This window comes from Lissotriton vulgaris, chromosome 2_1, assembly GCF_964263255.1.
Source record: "Lissotriton vulgaris chromosome 2_1, aLisVul1.2, whole genome shotgun sequence".
Taxonomy (NCBI): Eukaryota; Metazoa; Chordata; class Amphibia; order Caudata; family Salamandridae; genus Lissotriton; species Lissotriton vulgaris.
The window spans coordinates 387,670,562-387,691,515 of record NC_141687.1 but is presented as its reverse complement, the minus strand read 5'-3'; the positions used below and the strand labels follow the sequence as shown (position 1 = coordinate 387,691,515).

The following is a 20,954-nucleotide window of genomic DNA, read 5'->3' as shown; positions in this document are numbered from 1 at the left end:
CTCAATGCCATTCTCCTCTATGCCACTAACTTTTAGCCATGCTCACCAGGAGCCATGCTGGTGTCCATTATGGATAAAACACATTGGAAAAGCCAATAGGTCTTGCATAGGCACTACGTATTCTGTTTGCCAATGCTTGTTTTTCCTATTATTAATGCAGTCCGCCTCATCATGTGCCCTCATCCTATTGGGTTTCCTGGTTGAATCACGACGCACATAGCCATTTTAGACTGGGGCTCTGGAGATCGATCTGGGGTTCCTCGATAATGGTGGTGAGCTTCATTGGGCTCTGTGTGTGTTGGAGTTCATATTGTGTAGAGTGGTCCGTTAACTTAGCATACAGAAAAATGCACAGTACTTAGATTTGCATGGACAATTTTATTGCATAGCAAGATGACTATATAATGCAATTATGGCCCTATCTTTGCCCTTGTTTCTACCACTTTCAATCGCTTCTTCTTTTGATTTGTATTCTTCTCTCCTTAATGTCTCGTACACAGATGTCATTTCAAAGAACACCAATAACACCCATCCGAAAGTAACCAGTCTACCAGTGGAGATGACAGACTACTCTCCAAGAGGAAAAGAAAAAAGAAGCGTTAAAGTCGAAACAAGCACCTGAAATCAAACCAACTGCCCAAGGGCTCACAAGAGTTCCAATTTCTTCCCCATTTTCACACCTAAAATAAATAAACAAAATCACCATTCGGTCAAGCTCCAAAGAACCACATCCGGAAACTCGGAGGCACCTGCAAAACACTTAAACTCACTACAGAAACCCCCAGGGACAGTGGGTCAAACAAAGCTCAAAGCCCACAGGCAAATGGAAAAGCACTAAGACAGTCCACAGCGTGCCCGCAGAGAGCAGCAGAGGTATCAGGAAAGGAGGAGCAGCTGAGTGTTGTGATGGGTTTTCTTACCTGGTGCTCTCTCGCTGCTGTGTCTCGCGGGCTGTCGTAGCGTTCTTGGAATTCTCCCAAATTCCTGGTGCGGGCGGCATTCTCGAAGAGGTGGTTGCTGGAGCCAGAAGGCTGGGATCCCGTCTTGCAAAGGCCACAAATAAACTTACCTTGTTGGAGCTGACACTTCGCTTCATTCCTTTATTTCCACTTGAACATTTTGGCAACAATTTCCTACTTCTGTCCTTCGACAGCGCGAGAGAATTCACACCTTTCTTATCTGCCCTTTTTCTCGTCAGGTATTTTGTCATGGACATTCAGCCGCCAGATGACTTTGGTCCCGGATGTCTTGGCGATTATTGAAAGGTGCTCTTAATTTATTTATTTGCCATTTTCACTGATGAGTTGTTTGTTGCTCTTGTGCATGTCTCATATCCCTGCGAGCATCACCTAGAAACCTCAGCTGTTTACGCATCGTCCGCAACTTCAGCTGATCGAACGTTCAGGCGCACCGTTACCTAACAACTACTATCCTGCTCAGCACACCAACGTCGGATCCATTTTGGCTTGGGCTTCTTTACGTGACGTGCAGCCATTTTGTGCCTTCCTTAAATTCAACGCCGCCCTTCTCTCCGGTAGAGTTACATTATCTATTTTTCTGTGCCTCGTTACGACATGGCTGCTCTGTTCTGCTTTCTTGGCAGATCCACATGATGATCTGCACACCACATTGTCAGTATATTAAGCATGGGTGGAAAATTCGTTTCGCTCGCGGATTTTGCGGATTTTCGGTAAATTCGCAATCCGCGAGATTCGCGAATCTCCCGCAAAATCCGCAAATCCGCGAGCAGCGGATTTTGCTCGCACTGTTCGCGTGAGTTCACGGCTTCCCAGTACAACTTCGCGCCCCGCGAATAAGTGCAAAATTGCAGAAATACGAGCAAAACTGAAACTACTTACCAGGTTCAAAAGTTCAGGCTCATCATTAGTAGCCATTTCCTGTAGTGCTTCCTGAGGGGCCCCTCCAGAGTTCAGTTGCCAGTTGCAACTATTATGTGACCCTGCTCTGAACCTCAGAATAGTTACACATATGCCACAAAGGTCCTGAATTACAGCTAAGGGAGACAAGCAGGAGCCAGGCTGGAAGTTCAAATCCATTAATCAGCCCCTAATTCATTATTGTCAGTTGGGGCAGGGCAGGTGTTGTAACTAATTTTGCAACAATGAAAGCACTTAGCAAGTGCAAAAGATCACTAATCAGGAAGCACTAAGGAAGCAGGTGCCAGCTAAAAAAATATTCTGTGACACATTAATCAGCCCCAAATTAATTCAGGTCACTTGAGGCAGGGAAGGTGTGCTTGCGTTGCCACAATAATGTACACTGACTGGACAACCAGAGGGTGCTGTGATGAAACAGAGGGTGGCATGGGTGGGCCAGAGGGTGGCATGAGTAGTCAGAGAGTGGCAGTGGTGACAGAGAGTGGCAGTGATGAAGAAGAGTGTCCCAAACAGGCTGGACACGTAGAAACAACAAGTTCGCGAAACTTGCGACCCGACAGGTAAGTTCGCAATTTGCGACATTGTACAAAACCCTCGCGAACTGGCAGAAACCAGCGCAAACACAAAAAAAAAAATCCGCAAATTCGCGAGAATTCGCGGATTTTGCGGATTGCGAGTTCGCAAATCCGCAAAATTCGCGAACGCGAGATTCGCAAAATTCGCCCATGCTTACAGTATATTTATTTGGGCCAAATCGCTTATGCTTATATATAGGTCTCTATCGAATATACTAGACTTAATTGTGTTTGCCAGCTAGCTCAGAGGTCACTAGAAACGTTCTCGAATTCACAAGAAGGGATTAGTCTCTGACAACCGCATAAACATGACAACTTTGTTTCCCCAAGATAAAACGTATCTTCAGAGTTGTGGAAACAATAGATAGATATTTCACTCAGTCAATCGTGCATGCTTCGTAAGGGAATTGATAATCTATACGAAAGACCGAGAAGAGCCACTACCTCACTTTCCTCTCAGGAAGTGGCACACCTAGCCTCATCCTACGATCCCCCTACGAACTCCTCCCCCAAATCTACGATCCATGTAACTACACTGTTTAGAAGAAAACATCCCCCTGTGCGAGACCCTAGACCCCCAGCCCACCTATCCGCCCTACCTAGAGCCCAATCCTCTGAGAACAGGAGCAAAGTGGAAACCCCCATAAACTGCATGCTCCATAACTGCAGATCGGCCCATAAACATGCAACCGAACTAGCAGAAACCTCCTCTCACAGGAGATAGACATAGCATTCATCACGGAGACCTGGCTCAACAATCTCTCCTACCCCAGCATAGACATGCTGGTGCCTCCCCGATTCTCAATGATAAACAAAGACAGACAAAGGAAAAGGGGCGGGGGTATAGCAATCATCAACAGGAACAACATCTGCATCACGGAAATTCCCTCCTGCTTGTATAGCTCCTTTGAATATCTCTCAGTCAACATTAAAACCGACGACACCAGGCCTACACGTTGCCATCTTCTGTACCACCCCCCAGGCAACTCAACCGAATTTGGGGTTCACCTTTCCAATTTGATTGCCCACTGTGCACTCGGTAACTCCAACAATATAATCCTGGGCGACCTCAATCTAAGATGGAACAAACCAAACAACCCGCTCATCCAAACCTTAAACAACCTACTACTAGAAAACAATCTGACACAACATTGCTCAGAAGAAACCCATCACATCGGAGCAACCCTCGACGCAATTATTGCCGAAAGCAATGCTGTCTCTATCAAGCACATCCTGCTGATAGACTGGTCCGATCACCACTTAGTTCTTTTTCACATCAACCATGCGGGCCTTACTTAACACCCCAAGCAAGACCCCCCCCAAATGGGTCAGGAACACAGCCCAGATCCCTCGAGCTGACCTAGAAGAAGGAATCAGCTCGCTACTTCCCAACATCTCTGATCATCTCTCAACCACTGATCTCATCTCTCTTTATAACTCAAATATGACACTCATCCTGGACCACCTCGCCCCTTTGAAACTAAAAAAATCCAGGGCCTTTCCCTCCAGATCATGGTTCACCACCAACATCAATGAAGAAACAAGACACCTAAGGGCCACAGAAAGAATTTGGAGGAACAATCCCTCTGCCCTCCACCGAGATCAACTCCAAGCAGCCTGCAAGTCTTACATAAAGCACATTAAGGACAAAAAGACTGCTTTCTTTTGCACTGCCCTAGACACTGCAAAAAAGCGACCCAAGGAGCTTTTCAATATCATCCGGAATCAAACCTCCAAGCCCATGACATCATCAATACATGCATCCAAAGAACGATGTGATAACTTCGCCAGCTTTTTCGATGACAAAATCGCTAAAATAGATCTCTCTCTTGGCTCAAATCTCATCCCTGCTATCGAGAACAATCCACCTGAAATGCAGTACAACACCTTCTTGATCCCACCTAAACACTGGTCCTACTTCATTCCCATCCAGGAGGCAGAGATAATAAAATTAATCTCCCAGCACCTGGCCAAAGACCTGAAGCTTGTCCTGGCACCGCTATGGTGCAAAATCATTAACAACTCACTGAGCTCTGGAATGGTACCAGACTGCCTCAAAGTAGGCCAAGTCACGCCTCTGCTAAAAAAGCCTGGGCTAGACACCGAGGATCTAAACAACTTCAGACCTGTATCGAACCTACCTTTTTTGTCCAAAATCCTGGAAAGATGTGTACTCCCTCAGCTGACCCAACACCTGGGTAACATCAATGTCCTAGATCCCCATCAATCAGGTTTCAGAAAAGGCTGCAGTACCGAATTCGCAATCCTAAATGTCATTGATGGCCTACTCAAGTCACTGGACTCTGATCAATGCTGCCTCCTCATCCGCCTAGACTTATCGGCTGCATTCAATACAGTTGACCACAAATTGCTCATCAAGGTGCTACAAGAAAGGGCTGGTCTTCAAGAGACGGTCCTACACTGGTTCTCCTTTCTCCACAACCGCTCACAAAAAATGTAAATTAAAAACTTCGAGTCTGACCTCCACCCTGTCATCAGGGGTGTTCCACAAGGATCAGTGCTCTCCCCACAGCTTTTCAACATCTATATAGAACCCCTTACCTCTCTTCTCAAGAAATCCAACATCCCCTTTCACTTATATGCTGACGACACACAGTTTTATCTCGAAACCACCTCCATCTATGACATCCAGCGACTTAACGCCACGCTTAAGGAGGTTCAACATTGGCTCGCTAGTAATCACCTGAAACTCAACCAAGAGAAAACGGAAATTCTCCTCATCTCCAACAAAACCGAACCCCCCAAATCAAAGAATGGCTCGAAGCCATTGACGCCCTCAACTAGAACCTCATCCTGGCAGATTCGGTAAAATCCCTAGGGTTCACCCTAGACCCGAAATTGGATATGAAAAAACACATCTCCATATCCGCTAAAAGCGCCTTTCTCAACCTGAAATTACTTTACAAAATAAAACCCTTCCTCCCACCCAAAGACATTCAACAAGCCACCCAGGCACTAGTGCTCGCCAGGATTGACTATTAGATTGCAGCCCTGACTGGAACAGCAAAATCTCACCTCGCCCCCCTGAAGACAACCCTCAATGCAGCTGCTAGGATGGTCACCGGTACCAGAAAATTTGACCACATCTCTCCCGTGCTCCAAGAGCTTAAATGGCTCCCAATTGAGTTGCGAGCAAGCTTCAGAACAGCCTGCCTCACACACAAAGCCCTGCACACAGATAAACCTGAATACTTAGCCAACAAACTCAAAAGGGCCGGCCAGGCCAGAAACCTCAGGAGTTCCAACACTCTGTTACTCATCAGAGGTGGAGGTATTGCAGTTGCGGTAAAAACTTGCTACCCCTGCATCTGGAAACCTATCACCATAGCAGGTTGCGAGAGTGCTCTATTTAACATCTCAGTGAATCCCCATTTCACCTTCACGGGACTTCTAATTTACAGACCTCCTGGGCCTGACGCCGCTTTTCGTCAAAGCCTTCCGGAGGTAATTTCCTCCTTAGCTTTAAAGACTGCCAACTTTACGATTATCGGCGATCTCAACCTGCATATGGAAGCGCCACTTTCCAACTCGATCCATAGCTTGTTGGCTGATCTTGAGGCGTTCCAACTGATCCAAATGGTACAATCCCCTACTCACACAGGCGGCCATCTATTGGATCCTGTTTTGACGAATCTTTCTACGAATATCTCAGTGCTCCATCCCAGACCCATGGCATGGACTGACCACCATCTCATTGAATTTCGTATTACAACCTCCTGCTCCCTTCCTAAAAACAATCCCTCAGCCAGTCTTAGACGCCCTTGGAGAAACTTAAATTTAGAGCATTTCCATCAGCTCCTGATGAAATTTCATCCCCTACCCCCCACTGAAGTTTCCCGCGGCTATGACAGCTTCTGCGAGTGGCTAAATAACGCATTAGATTTACTTATTCCGGCTAAGTGGAGTAAGACCAGATCTAGCCCTTCTAACCCCTGGTATAATGATTCCCTCAAAACTCTCAAAATCTCCTGTAAAAAGGCAGAACGCGCATGATACTGACCTCAAGGCAGCCTATAGGGCTTGCACTAGAGTGTATCATCGGGCCATATGTATGGCCAGGGCGGCTTTTTACTCTCAGGAGATCAAGAACAGCACCAACCCCACCAAGGTCATCTTCAGGGTGTGTAAGGACCTTACTAGTAAAAGGACTGATACTGCTGCCCTCCAACCCTCTATGACGCACTGTGAGGACTTAGCCTCATTTTTTGTCGAAAAGGTGGAGGCTATCTATAAGTCATTCTCCCAGCTTCCTATTGCGGAGACTAGCCCTACGTCACTGGTTCATAAACCATTACTGATTATTCCTAGTCCGACCTTGGATGAATTCTCTGCCTTGACGACTAAAGTTAAATCCGGCTCCCCGGACGACCCCATGAGACCCTTTCAATTCCGGGAATTCGCTGAAGGCTGCTTCCCTGCTCTTCATGGCCTTATTAATTTGTCCTTCAGCACGGGCAGTGTTCCTAAAGCTTGGAAACAGGCGACGGTTATTCCAATTCTTAAAAAACCCGCCCTTGATCCCACCAAGCCCGAACACTACCGACCTATTTCCCTTCTTCCTTGGCCAGCTAAATTAGCAGAAGCTCATGCTAATGCTATTCTATCTTCTCACCTGCAGGAAGCAAATATATTGGACAATTCCCAAAATGGGTTTCGTGCAGGCCACAGCACAGAAACTGCCCTCCTGGCTGTGGTGGAACACATCAGGCATCTGTTGGATCTGGGTCAGACGGCGGCACTGATCCTTTTGGATCTCAGTGCCGCCTTCGATACGGTGTCTCACCAGATTCTTTTACATCGCCTGATGGAAGCAGGAGTTGGAGAGGTGGCACTTGAGTGGTTTCGCTCCTTTCTTAAAGATCGAGCCTTCAAGGTTTCCACACCCCCTTTTGTTTCTGCTTCTCGCCCCATACTCCAGGGTGTTCCCCAAGGGTCGGCCCTGAGCCCTACCTTGTTTAACTTATATGTTCAGCCATTAGCGGAGGTAGCCCACAGTTTTGGTCTCTCCTTAGTGTCATACGCCGATGACACGCAGTTGGCGGTGGCTCTTAATGGCGACTCCAACATGGATGCCCCCACCTTTCAGTCAGCTCTAAAAGCTGTGGCCGGCTGGATGGCGAACAATCGGCTCCAACTTAATGCCTCTAAGACCGAGGTCATTATTTTTGGTAGGGAAAGTGAATTATGGGGAGATCAGTGGTGGCCTTCTGATCTTGGCCCCGTCCCTTCCCCTGTGACTGAGGTTAGAAACCTTGGGGTGTGGTTCGACCATAAGCTCTCCTTCACTTCCCACACAAAATGTGTGGCCGGCACCTGTTTTGGTACCCTGCAGTGTCTCCGACCAATCTTTAAGTTCTTCGATGCGGAGACCAGACAGATTATTGTCCAAGCCCTGGTTCTTACCAGACTAGATTGTGCTAGCTCCCTGTTTCTGGGCCTTAATCAGGCCGAGCTATCTCGTCTTCAGAGAGTTCAGAATGCGGCAGCTAGGATGCTTGTTGGCCTTCCGAAGTTTGTCTCGGCCCGTCGGACTATCCAGGATCTCCATTGGCTGCCGGTGGGGCAGAGAATTAAGTTTAAAGCTCTTTGCTTAACTTTTAAGATTCTCAAAGCAGCCTCCCCTCCCATCCTTGCACAGACTATCCAGCACTATGTCCCTGCCAGAGCTCTTCGCTCTGCTGGATCTAATTTGGCCATTGTGCCACGTTTCAAAAAATCTAGGATGGGCGGACGCTCTTTCTCAGTGTTGGCGGCTACTCTCTGGAACTCTTTGCCTGCCCCTTTGCGCTCCATTCCTGAGTTGCTTCCTTTCAGAAAGGCACTTAAAACCTTCCTTTTTACCACAATCTAGGCCCATCTTTTCCCCCTTTTCTGTCGTGTTGTGTTATTATTCTCCAAAGCGCCGGGACGCCACTTTGCTGCGGCATCCGTGCGCTATACAAAAATCATATAACATAACATAACATAACATCCCGCTGAAAACTCATAAGCAAAAAACAGCAGCCAAATCATTTGCTGGAAACGCCCCCAAAATCTGGAACACCATACCCCCCACATAAGAATGACCCCTTTGTTTCTAAAATTCAAGAAGCTACTCAAAGCCCTCTACCTCAACCACTCGCAACTAATCCGATAAGAGACAAGAAAGATCCGCAGCCAGTGCTCCCCTTACCTCTAACCGGGAGTCTGATGACAATAACTCTGAACTGGTTTGATCACCTCCTAGCCAGAATCCCCTTGTTTACCCCCCTTGATTATTTGTTCATCTCCTAGCCATAATCCCCTTGTTCTACCAACTACATGAATCGCCTATCTGCACATTATTATATATGTTATTTAGCTTGTTCTACCAACTACCTGTATCGCCTACCTGCACATTATTCTATATGTTGTGAAGCGCTCCGATACCCTCGGGTCCAGCCAGCGTTATATAAAACTCTAAAAATACAATAAAAAAAAAAATAAAGGTGCAGAGAAAGTAGAAAGACGCCCGTTTTCAATAAAAGGATTTATTGAACAGTCTTCTTTCTCAAACATAAGAAATGAACTCCTACAATCGTAAAATTGGTTGTAAAATATAATGCATACAGTATAAATAGTAGAATAAAATAATACTGTAAGAGCATTGTATGGTTCCTAAACCATATATAAATACATGCATAAATAACAGAGGCTAAAAGTACTCAACAGGTGCTTCTAAAATACGCCTACCCCGGTGTACCTAACCTAAGCTTAGTACGAGGGAAGGAGTAAGTGAGGTGTAGCATAAATGTAGTATTCGTTTGCCAAGAATCTGCCCAAGATTTCTCTAAGGGTCTAATCAGCTCCGTACCTTAGTTTAGAATGGAGAAGGTTAGTCTTGGGACTCGATTTCTCAACAACCCGCAAGGGTAGCTTGGAAACACTGGAGCTGGATTTCTCGGCAGGAGAAAACACAGCGTCTCTCTCAGTGCGTCTGCTGGAGGGTCGGCTTCCTTCGGCACTTGCTGTAGCAGGGCACGTTGGGAAAGTAGATAGTTGAACTGCTCCAAACCACTGTCTGTTTGCTTGGGCGAGTGTGGGCATATTTATACCTTGAAGGTGCCAACTTTGACGTACAGTTGGACATAATAACGTCATCAAAGAGTCTCAGTTCTTCGAAAACTCCATGAGTTCTTGGACAAATCAATATTCAACGAAGGAAAAGTCCCCGGCTGCTTAAGCTGAGCTTTCCAAGAAATCGTCGTGGATTTTCGGAACTAGTGGAAGTGTAGTGTAGTTCCTATTTTCCCAATAGGCCCTGCGCATTGGAATAACATAAACAGTAGTATCGACGTAGAAGTGCGGATCTTCCAGGCCTCTACTGACTATGCTAAACTTAATTGGGGTTGTTACCAACTAGCTCAGAGGTCACTGGAAACTTTCTTGACTGAATAGGAAGTGATCAGCTTCCCTGGCACAGCCAAGAAGGGATTCAGTTTTCCAACAACCGTGCAACATGACAACTTTGCTCCTCAGATAAGAGTCAATCTCTAGTGTCGTGTGAAACAATAGACAGTTATTTTACTCAGTCAGTGGTTGTGCAGTTTACTTTCACAATATGTAGAGAATAGAGAGACGGGCATTTTCGATAAAGGGTAACATGCATTGAACAGTCTTTCTTCTCGTACAAGAGAAATGAATTGCCACAATTGCAAGACTTGTTATTATAAAAAGTACGTACAGTAAGATGAGTATTACGAAATAATACTGTAAAAGCATTGATATGGTTTCTTAGCCATACAATGGTTTAAAATGAATAAAACATATATACATTCATATATACATTAGGCTAAAATACTCAACTGGTGCTTCTAACTACGCCTACCCCAGTGTGCCTGACCTAAGCCTAATACTTGGGAGGGGAGTAAGTAAGTAGTTTTAAGTTAGGTTGGTTTTGCCAAGGTTTGCTTCAAGAATTCTCTTTAAGGGTTTAGTCAACACCATACCTCTGGAATAGAATGATGGAGGTCTGGTATCTCCTTCAGGGGGTCGATATCCCAGTCACCCGCAAGGGTAACCTGGAAACCCCGGAGCTGGATTTCACTGCAGGAGAAAAGACAGCGTCTCTCTCTGCGCGTCGAGGAGGAGGAGGAGGAGGGGCAGCGTCCGCGGGCAGCTTGCATCTGCTGGGCTCTTTGCAGGGGGACGGCTGTTCAGCTCCTAAGTTCACCACACCATCGTTCGCTCATTAGTAGCGATAGCAGTAGCGATAGTAGCTATGGTATCATCAGCATAACAGCAGCTTCGTCAGCAGGGATGGCATTGAGGCAGCTAGCGTTTGCTAAAGGCAACGTTGGTAATATTTATACCTGAAAGGTGCCTTGTTTGATGTAAGTTTTTGGACATAAGACGTCAATAAAGATGTCACTAGGAATTGATCGTCTATCAGTGCTCATTAGAGTTCTATTACTAATCAAAACATAGCAAGCGGGCTTTCCCAGGTTGCTGAGTTTTTATATTGTTGAAGTGTTAATCTAGGAATCTTAGATAGTAACTTCTGCTATGTCATTGCACTAATTGGTTGCAAAGGAAGTGGCAGAGAAAGCGATTCTGAAATGTGGCTCTGTTTGTGTGAGGCCAGAGACGAGTTTCTGAATATTGCATTTGATAAGTTATGCCAATATAGGGAATAAATGGATTTATAGCTGTATAGGGGCATAAGGTCACAGTATCGATCAGGATCCTAGATTAGAACGCTACACCCAGTCCACGAATTCATGTCCATCAAATTACTAAAACTAGAGCAATAAGATGCATGTGTAACATTGCCCACCCCAAAATACATATATGCATTCGAAATAGGCGTATTTTCAATACGTGAAAATTTAGATACTGTACGTTTTTGAAGCATAGAAATCATTCAAATTATAGCATATGCAATTAATGAACGATTATGCAAAAAGAATTACATATGAAATATCTCTGAATACAGAAGAAGGGCGAGATAATTTCATCACATATAAATGCATTGCAGTAAAATGTGCTAGAGGCTGGTGTAGAGTCATTATGTCTCTAGATGTATTTAGAAATAGAAGTATAAGCTTCTGTTCTCTATGAATAGTTCTACCTTAAGCAAAGAATTTTTCGTGCAAGAAAAAAGGTGAATATTAAAAAGTGTTCAATTCAAAAGAATTATTGTTTGAACGGGGAAATTAGAGTTCCAACGCTTTTAGCAGTTTTTGTTGTTCAAAACTGAAGGCCGAATCCAGAGTTCATGGGAACGCTGTGTGTCGGAATGCTTCTCTAAAGTTATTGTTTCTGTTCGGGTGAGAACATCATATCAGACAGGCTCTCAAAGAATTGGTCTACAAAATCAGGTGACAGTTCGACCAAATTTGATAGTGCTGTAACTTGGCAGGTGTGAGAATGATTGCTGTCATCAAAGTCGGGATCAGCAATGCTCACAGAAGGTCGTACCTGGGTGATGTTGCTTTTGTCACTCGCTCCACTGTTACCACCTAGTCGTAGCACAGGAGTCTCAACGAATGCCGTCATCAGGATTGGTAGCCGCTGGGGACAACACAATGCGTGAGCCGTTATCGGACTGAGCAAAGTATCGATATCCATTGGTACTGCTGATGGAAGTGAAAGACAGGTGTCCAACACGCACTCATCTCCGCATTGCATACATCGTAGTACAGGTAAGATGCAGTTTTGCCATATCGGTCTGAATGAAAGGAACCAGGTCATGTTTAGATCTCTCAGCCTGGTCAATCCAAGGACTCTAGTTATTCTGTCCCGGTAGCGCACTGCTAGGATTGTTTCTTCCATTCCCATAGGAGTCATGTCTGAGCTGTGGCTTGCCATATCGAAGCAGGAGGGTCAAAAATAAAATCCCTGCTACAAGTCCCAAAAATAGGGGTATGCCGCCGAAAAACAGAGTGGACAAAATTTGGAACGATTCCCAGAATTGCTTGAAACGGTGTTAGCAGTCCCGTAAAAATAGTTTTAAATATGACTGGGATGCCTGTGGCACTAGACATGTTAAGGAGTTGGCTAAACATTTCTACGAAATGCACAGGGCAATTTGTTGATAAAAGGTCATGAACCTCCGTAGCTGTCCTTGCAACTAGGAGATCATACGTCTCTTTTGATGACGTGATGGGCACTGTTGTCTGCAAAAGCACAGACTTCATTTTGCTTAAAGTATCAATTCGTATAGAAGATAAATGCAGATGAGGCCAGATTGGAGTCTCTATGTCTCTAGGGCCGCTCGGGAACAATGCTTGCATACAGCATTTGACCATGGAAGTTACGCTTACGAGATACGCTTTCCTGGCAAAAGGCCAAAACATCTGTGATCCGTTCTTAGAATGTAACTCCCATTCGCGAGTTGCATAAAGAAAGGCTCTATCTGCGTTGCAGGTGTGACAAGCTGGTGGCATGAAAGGTTGTTAGAATTACCTTCAGAGGCTCCGTGTAAATTAATACCCTGGCACAAAAGTATACCGCTTAGTGAACGTTTACAGTTTTCACCACTAAGAAATACATTTTTGTCGCTGTCACTATAGCATGAATGTGTGTATGGTAATTTCCATGCTGACTTAACATATCCTTTACCCAATCGTTCATACTGGCCAGTAGGTATGTATTCAAGGCATTTTTTAAATCGGAAAGTTGTTATCGGAATAGTGATAATTCCGTGTATTATCCATTCAATGACAGGACTTTCTGACATTGTCAATGGTAATCTCTCAAGTTTTTCGATGCTCAGGATTGTATAGTCTGCTCCTTTCTGTGCCAAGCTGATTTGTTGATGAGTAAGGTTAAAAATGGAAAACAATGACGTTGTGTTTATTAACCGCCAAAGCACATAGCCTGAACGAAGATTTTGCAGCGTCCAGCCTAATTGTACAATAGAAAGTAATTGTGACTGGCCATGCTGTAACATTAGCAAGTCTCTGTCTATTATATCAAAGGCAGAGGATACAATATTGTCCAACGAATATATTCTGGAGGACAGAGTCATTAACCCATTGTCCACTGCAGAAAGTGATTTTTCCAAATTAATACGATCAATTTCTCGTATTTTTTCAGCTGTTTCAATTTGTGTGACTTTCCAAGCCTCGTTGTATGCAGCATAGATGCTGGCCGCTATGAAACGCTTTTGACGCTGTTTGCGTGGTCCCATAATAAAATCGCGCAAATCAGCACCATCTTTAAGTAACCCCTTCGATGCTGATGACGAGCTCAGCTCGTCATCAGCCACGGGTGGCGTGTGCTGATGACGAGCGGAGCTCGTCATGTAACGCGGTAATTTGAATTGTGCAGCACAGCGCAAAAATCACCGCAGCAGCGATGCGGTTAAAGACAAGTGTTGCTTAATTTCAGCCAGTGTGGATGATCCTAGCCATTCGAGGCAGAGTTTCCCTACACTGTATGTTGTTATTATCCCTGGATGTTGTCTCTGGGAGTATCTAGGGTCTTGTCTGGTCATTTTTAACCCCTGTGTTTTATTCAGGAATCTATCTTGACAGTTGTTTGTGTCAGTAGGCCAGATTAACCACTTTTTCCAATCAGGATGTGTTCTGTTAAAATGTAAAATTTTAGTTACGTCTATCTCAATATCTGTTGTTACATTCTCAGGTATTGGCTTTGGAATAGACGGTTTGTTTAGGTCTTTGATCTTAGCTAGGCCAAGACAGGATGTTTGATGAATTGGGTCATTTAAAAACATCATTTGTTCTGGTATCATGCAGGTTCTGAATAGTGCTTCTAGGCCTGGTACCTGCCAATCTTTCGTACCCCAAATGGTTTTTGTTTCAATGTTATTTTTCCAATAATCAAAACCAAATGTCATCATTTTTTCATAAAATGCTTCTGAATAAATTAATTTAGTGTTTGTCAGCATTGTTTTCATTCCTGTTTTATCTAACAGTTTGTAATAAAACGTTTCTGCATCACTGGTGTTAAACCCTGAGAAGTACTTGAATTTCTCAAAGAATGTTTTAGAACTGCTTTTAGGTGGTGTAGCACAATGTTCCCATTGATTATACTTAAAAACATTTCTAGGCTGTGCAGATTTATGCAAATAATGATCGCCATAATGTGTATAACAGAACAACTGTTCATAACTAGACGAACCTTGTAAATAATCATGTTCTGTGAATCTAGCTGACATTACTAAATCAGACATCATGTCATTAATACTGTTAAAGTCCCAATCATCAGAGATTGTACTAGGTTTTACAAAGTCACTTAAGGAAACCTTCAGTTGATGAGGATACTTCAGGATCTCGACCGGACCATAGATCTCATAGTCAGTTTTCTCCCATACTACCCCACCAGGTATTGGAATGGCTGTGACGTTTACTGTTGACAGTTCTCTTATCTTCACGTGGGATGATCTGTGTGGTTTGAGGACTAGGTTGATGTTCTGACTTGCTGTGTCCATTGTACTATATTTTCCCTCAATTAATTTTCCCAAACAAAGTACCATGATGAGCCAAAGCAGGAGGAAAAATACACCTAGACCGAACCAGAACTCTAACCAAGGGGAAATAAGGTAGATTTCCTTCAGTTGTTGAAAGAGTTCCGTTGCTTTTTCTTTAAAAGTCTTTTTTTATTTCTGGCATCACTTCGGGGTTGCTTTGATCCTCGGAAAAGTTGTCGAAGTCGATGAAATAGCCAGAGGCAGTTCTGTCAATTGTTGGGATTGTTCTTTCAATCTGTCTTTCGGTAGCACTTTCTGATGCCACATTATTGTAGACTGGTGTTTCTTGACGAACTGTTTCAATCTGTGTCTCAAGAGGCACGAGTTCCATGGCATCATTGCATAGTCCTTCTCTGTGCACTGCAGGCTGATCGAATGTGATTAGTCTTTCAGTTTGAACCTCTTGGATTGTTGCAAGTTTGGGTATTCTGTTGTTTCTTGGGAGTCCACTGGGCCTACTATTGATTATAGGCCACATGCTTGTGGTTTTACCAGGTCGATTGATACAACTCTGTTCTCCTTTTTACCAGCAAGAGGGCGGTAGTACTACTGATCTTGTTCCGGTGACTGCCAAGACAGGTACTGCTTTTCTGTAAGAAGGCCCAAATTCCTTCTTCACCGCTATTTTTTCTCTGACTAGATCCCCAATCTTTGGAATCCAGACAGGCCTTGCTGGGGCCGTTGCTTGTGGTGCCTCGTCAGTGGTATCTGGCTGTTGCTTTAACTTTATGTTGCTTAAGGATTTTCTTGTTTCATTCAAGTCCTGTAAAACAGCCAAACGATCTTTGATGTCAAAGTCTGTTTTCTTATCTTGTACCACTGATACTTGACTATATAAGTCCTGAACTCTCATTCTAGTTCCGAACAATAGTTCGTATGGGCTGAAACCTTTTAGAGCATTTCTTGGCAAGTTATTAAGACTGATTTGGACACTTATTAGATGTTTGACCCACCCAGCGCCTGAACCTAATACCTTCGCTGTTATAGATCGCTTTATGTCCCGGTTTTTTCTTTCTACCACACTATTCCCTTTGGGGTGTGACGGACAAGAATACCGCAACCCAACTCCCATGCTGGCCATGGCCTCCCAATAAGCTCGAGAGCTAAAGGCAGGACCCTGGTCAGAATGTAACATGGCAATTGCGTATGTGCCGATAAAGACTCGCAGATCTTTTATAACCGTTCTGGCGTCAGCCGAGCGCTGGAGGCCACATTTTTTAAGTGTGTTCAGCCTTAATGATTAAAAGGGCGCAGGATGGGATGTAGACAGCGTTACGCTGTTTCTGATTGGTAGCCGGTAGCATAGTTCACTTACTGCGATCCCTGTTGCAGTTTTCACAGTTGTTTGCATATATTTGGTGTTGTACACTCATTCCCGGACACCAGTATACTGATTGTAATTCAGTCAGAGATTTCTTGATCTTTCTGTGCCTAGGACCCAATCCCATGTGTGCGTCTGCTATTAAAAATATTCTCTGGTTCATGTTTGGAATTACCCTATCCCCCACTCCAGGGATTCGAGCAAAAGGAACGGAGTTTGCATCAATTACGTATGCATAATTGAGTGGATAGTTCACGGGTAGTGCTGCACAGTCGCCTTTTACGGTCGTTTTGACTGCCAGCATGGTTTCCCCGTCTATGTATTTTTCTGCACGCTTTCTTGTGGCTACGGAAGCCGGTTTAGTTGCTTCCGCTGTGGCTGTGTTAGCCAATGAATTCCCTGCAACGTGAACGCCATCACGTTGAAGACTCTGTGCGTGTATCACGTGAGTCTTTTGTAGTTCTTTCTGTAAAAGAACTACCTGTTTCCAGAGCAATTTATGCTTTATTGTGGCACCTGTGTCATCGTTGTAATCGTTTTCAATCCAGCTCTGCAGTTTATTATTGTAAGAGTTGATGCAAAAATGAGAATCGCACACGATTAGTGTCGGGAATTCACGTTCTGCTTTTTCGATCTGATTTCAGCTCTCTGAGCCAAACAGTTTCTTACTGATTCAGTTTTTGTTACTTTCGGTCTGAATTTACCGCACAGCCAACGACCTTTAACAATCGCACAGGCTGCATCGTAGGATTTGTTCTTTACATTGAAATGCTGTACAAATCTATCTGTATAGATTATACAGGCGTACTGTGGGAGAGGCAGAAGTTCGATTGGCAGAGGATATTCTTCTTCATATTCTAAATCATTCAGTTCTTCGAATTGCGGGGCGAAATAGTATTTCACTTCTTCCACTCCTAGAGAATCTACATACTGTATCCATTTCGGATCCAGTGACACTGTAGGCAGGTTTACTGGGCTGAATAGCGCCTCGAAGGCGGATTCCGCTGTGAGGATATTAATCCTTTTACCATGTGCTAAATCTCGTTCATTTGCTAATGCAATTTGCACTACTTTCACAGTATTTTCTGTGGGACTGAATGTTTTTTCTGCTTGTGTGTGCAAGTGTGATTTAATTGAAATTGGTACCTTTTCTCCCTCATTAGAGGTCAGGTATGTGAACCCGCATCTTCCTGGGATGACACGGATTACAAGATCGCGTGTGTTGTCACGTGTATCTAATTTTGTTTTTGCTAACATGTCTGTTTGCAGTGATCTCAAAATTTCTGTATGTTTTTGAGTCCAGGTGATTTGTTTAAAATCAGATTTAATTAGTTCGTAGAGAGGTTTAACCCTCTCTGCGTAATTTAGAATGTAAGTTCTACCAAAATTCAGAAAGCCTAGAATCGATTGTAAATTCTTCAGCGTTTTTGGAGCTTGGAGTACAGCGCACTTCTCTAAGAAGTTGTACGCTAGGCTTTTTCCTTCACTTGATAATTCGTATCCTAAAAATAAAACTGTCAGATGGGCAATTCGAGACTTTTTGAAGTTGAATTTGTAACCCTCTGCTATGAACACAAGTATAATGGTGTTCACTCTTTTCAAGTGAGTATCCAAGTCGTCGTCTGTGAGATAGATATCATCTACGTAAGATAATGCCTCATCATCATATATTTGTAGTAACTCTGTTACTCTAGCTGAGAATAGCGCTGGGCTGTTCTTGAACCCCTGTGGGAGCCTACAGAAATTTTTCTGAGACCCCATTACGGAGAAAGCGGTCAAATACCTGCTTTCTGGTGCAATGTTTTGACAAAATAAACCATTAGATATGTCTAATGTTGTTTTATATTTTTTCCTAACTATGTTATTCATTAGTGCAGCACTATGCGAGTTTTGTACTGCAAATGTTTTACAACATGCATTAAGGTGTCTGTAGTCCAAAACTAGACAATATGAATTGTCTGGCTTGGAGACAGGAAACAAAGGATTGTTCATTTGAGAGGTACATGTTTCAATCACCCCCTGGTATTCAAGTTGATCTAAGATCTCCCTGACTTGTTTTTTAGCTTCTTGCTTAATGGGATACTGCCGTTGGGCAGTTGGTTCACTTTTTAACTGGATTTTGTGAGGAGGAGAGTCCTCATCCCATCCTACATGATTTTTATATAATGCCGGTGCCTGGGCTACTGCCCATTTCCTTGCATAAGTATATTTTTTGTGAATCGGAATGTGATTCGAGAAGGCAGGCATAATCATTTCTTCGCCACAAGGGCACTCCCTGACAAACTCTGGGGGCCAATCTTTTTCAGCTAACAGAATATCATAGCCTTTTGAGAGTTTATCCCAAAATAGACCCTTTATTTTCCTAGTCTTATCACCCTCTATCCGCAATGTTATTTCGTATATTTTATGGGGCTCGCTAAGTCTGGTGTCGGCAGTTTCAACCTGAATGTATTCATTCGTGTCCACTGTCTCCAGATGACTCATCAAGATCCTGCGGGCTATAGTGATTTCTGCTGCACTGTCTAACATTGTCTGTGCCCACTCCCCGTTTTTCAACTGTGTCCTCAGTATTCTCGGCATGGTTGATTACTCTAATACTGGCTACCTTCTTTTTTGGAAATTGAGATTTTTTACTCTGAGCAGGTTCCTTGTCTTTGGACTTGGTGTGCTCTCCTGGGTCTGACCGTCCTCTTCTTTCCGATTTCTGCGAAAAAGATTGAGAGGGACGTGTATCAATACTTTGATATCTATCAGGTTTTTTCAAATTATCCCTATTTCTAAGGTTATATCTTTTCTCAGAGGGCTCCCTCTGGGGAGACTGGTGTTCTCGAGTCGGAGTTCTTTCCCTCCGTCGAGGAGACCTTCCTCTGGGCTGGAAAACTTTTTCTTTGGGAGTGGATTGTTTATTTCCATCCCAGCTCTTTTTAGGAGTGTTTAAATTATTTTTAATAAATAATTTTTCAGGATTTTCGAGCAGTTGGGGCTTTACTGGTTTTCCACCCAAGCTGTCTCTACCTAATTCTTCATAGCATTTTTCTATGATTCTGGCAAGCTCAATTAGCTGATCTGTTATATCTGTTTCCTTCAACTTCTGGCGGATCGCCACAGATGCTGCTTCTCCTTTTATATTGGCTAGTAATATAGCCAAGACCTGCTTGAAGTCTTTCAGTAATTTCATACCAAGAGTTAAAGCAGGTTCTGGACCGTATTCATTTTGAATCTGTTTTAGCACTTCTGGTATTACCGCCATTGACGGAACACCATGTGTTTTTGTGTAAATGGAAGTAAAGACTGTACCCCAAGTGTCACAGTCCTCCACGTGTGGTGCGATTCCCATAGGAAGGCAGATGGTCAAGATTCTGTGTTTCTCAACAGGGGCAGTATCCGGAAATACTGCCTCTATTTGAGTGATTTTTTGCGCCAACCAGAAAGGAATTTGTTCCCGTTTTATGGGTGTTTTACCAAGACATGATTGTTGGGGGGTCGGCTGTGGTACATTAACAGCTGGTTGGACTGTAGCAGTCCGCATTACATATTGGACTAATTGCCTATGTATTTTTATAAGTGTTTTTAGCTGTACTAACAGCTCTTCTCTAGACATTTTATCAATGTCCGGATGTGGTGTGTAGCTGGCTAGAACCGGCCACGTTGCTCCTGGTCTACCTAGTGGACCGAGCCTGGTAATATGATAATTATGTTTTAGGGCGCCATTAAACCAGAGCAGGTGCTCTTAGAATTTTAGTAGGATTTCAGTCTCCTCGAAAGGAGCGTACTCATCCGGTGGTTTCTCTATTTTGTAATAGTGAAACTCTTTCGTTCTAGCGTTTGCCGCTGGAAAGTTTATCCATGAATAGAATACCTCTGTCTGCCGATATTCGTGTGCCTCTATCACGAAGACTACTGTACCACCTTGTGGTGTCAGTCCATTTTCTATACGTTTTTTTTTTCACAACAATTTTATTGATAAAGATGAGCATATGAAATAGAGTGGCCCCCCACAGTCAGGATGGTACCACCAAACATACCGATACAATCATAAAATAGGACTGAGTGTCCAGTCGAGGAACCAATGTAATTCAAGGATACAAAGAAACATTTTCCCCTTCTTTATCTTTTCAGTTACTTACCTACCCAACTCCCAGAACCCTCCCCTGGATCCCACCCTAATCCCATGCATGTGTGTACGTACAGTGTCGATGTAAATTCCTGATGTGGCAATTGCGTGTGTGGGGAAACGGGGTCGCCGGGCCACATGGGGCTAAAGGTCTTCCTCCTGTTCTGCCGGGGGGTCCAGTGTCAAGCCCCTGTAGTCCGCCCACCTCTTCCACACCTTAAAGTGCTTACGGGGGCATCCCCGAGCTTCAAAGATCGGTCTCTCCAGACCCATACAGATGTCTATGCCAGCCTTCCATGCACTCAGGGGGGGGGGCCTCACATCCTTCCATGCTCGGGCTAGGTCTCTTTTGGCCACCACTAGCCCCAGGAGGAGCAGGTGCCTCTTGTAGATATTGCCACCAACCCCCTCTAGGATGTGCAGTAGGCCCAGACGGTGAGTACGGGGGAGGGTCCAGCCCAGCACCTCCGATAGGCAGCCCCACACACCCCTCCAGAAGCCAACCAGTCTGGGGCACGACCATACTGTGTGGAGCAACGTACCCATCTCCACCCCACACCGCAGACACTCC

General features: G+C 44.2%; 1 protein-coding gene across 1 annotated transcript in view; it reads right to left on the bottom strand.

Annotated features, from left to right (window-relative positions):
* Window positions 1-20,954, bottom strand: part of AOX1 (aldehyde oxidase 1) — a 504,603-nt gene that overhangs the window by 222,434 nt on the left and 261,215 nt on the right. The window lies entirely within an intron of this gene.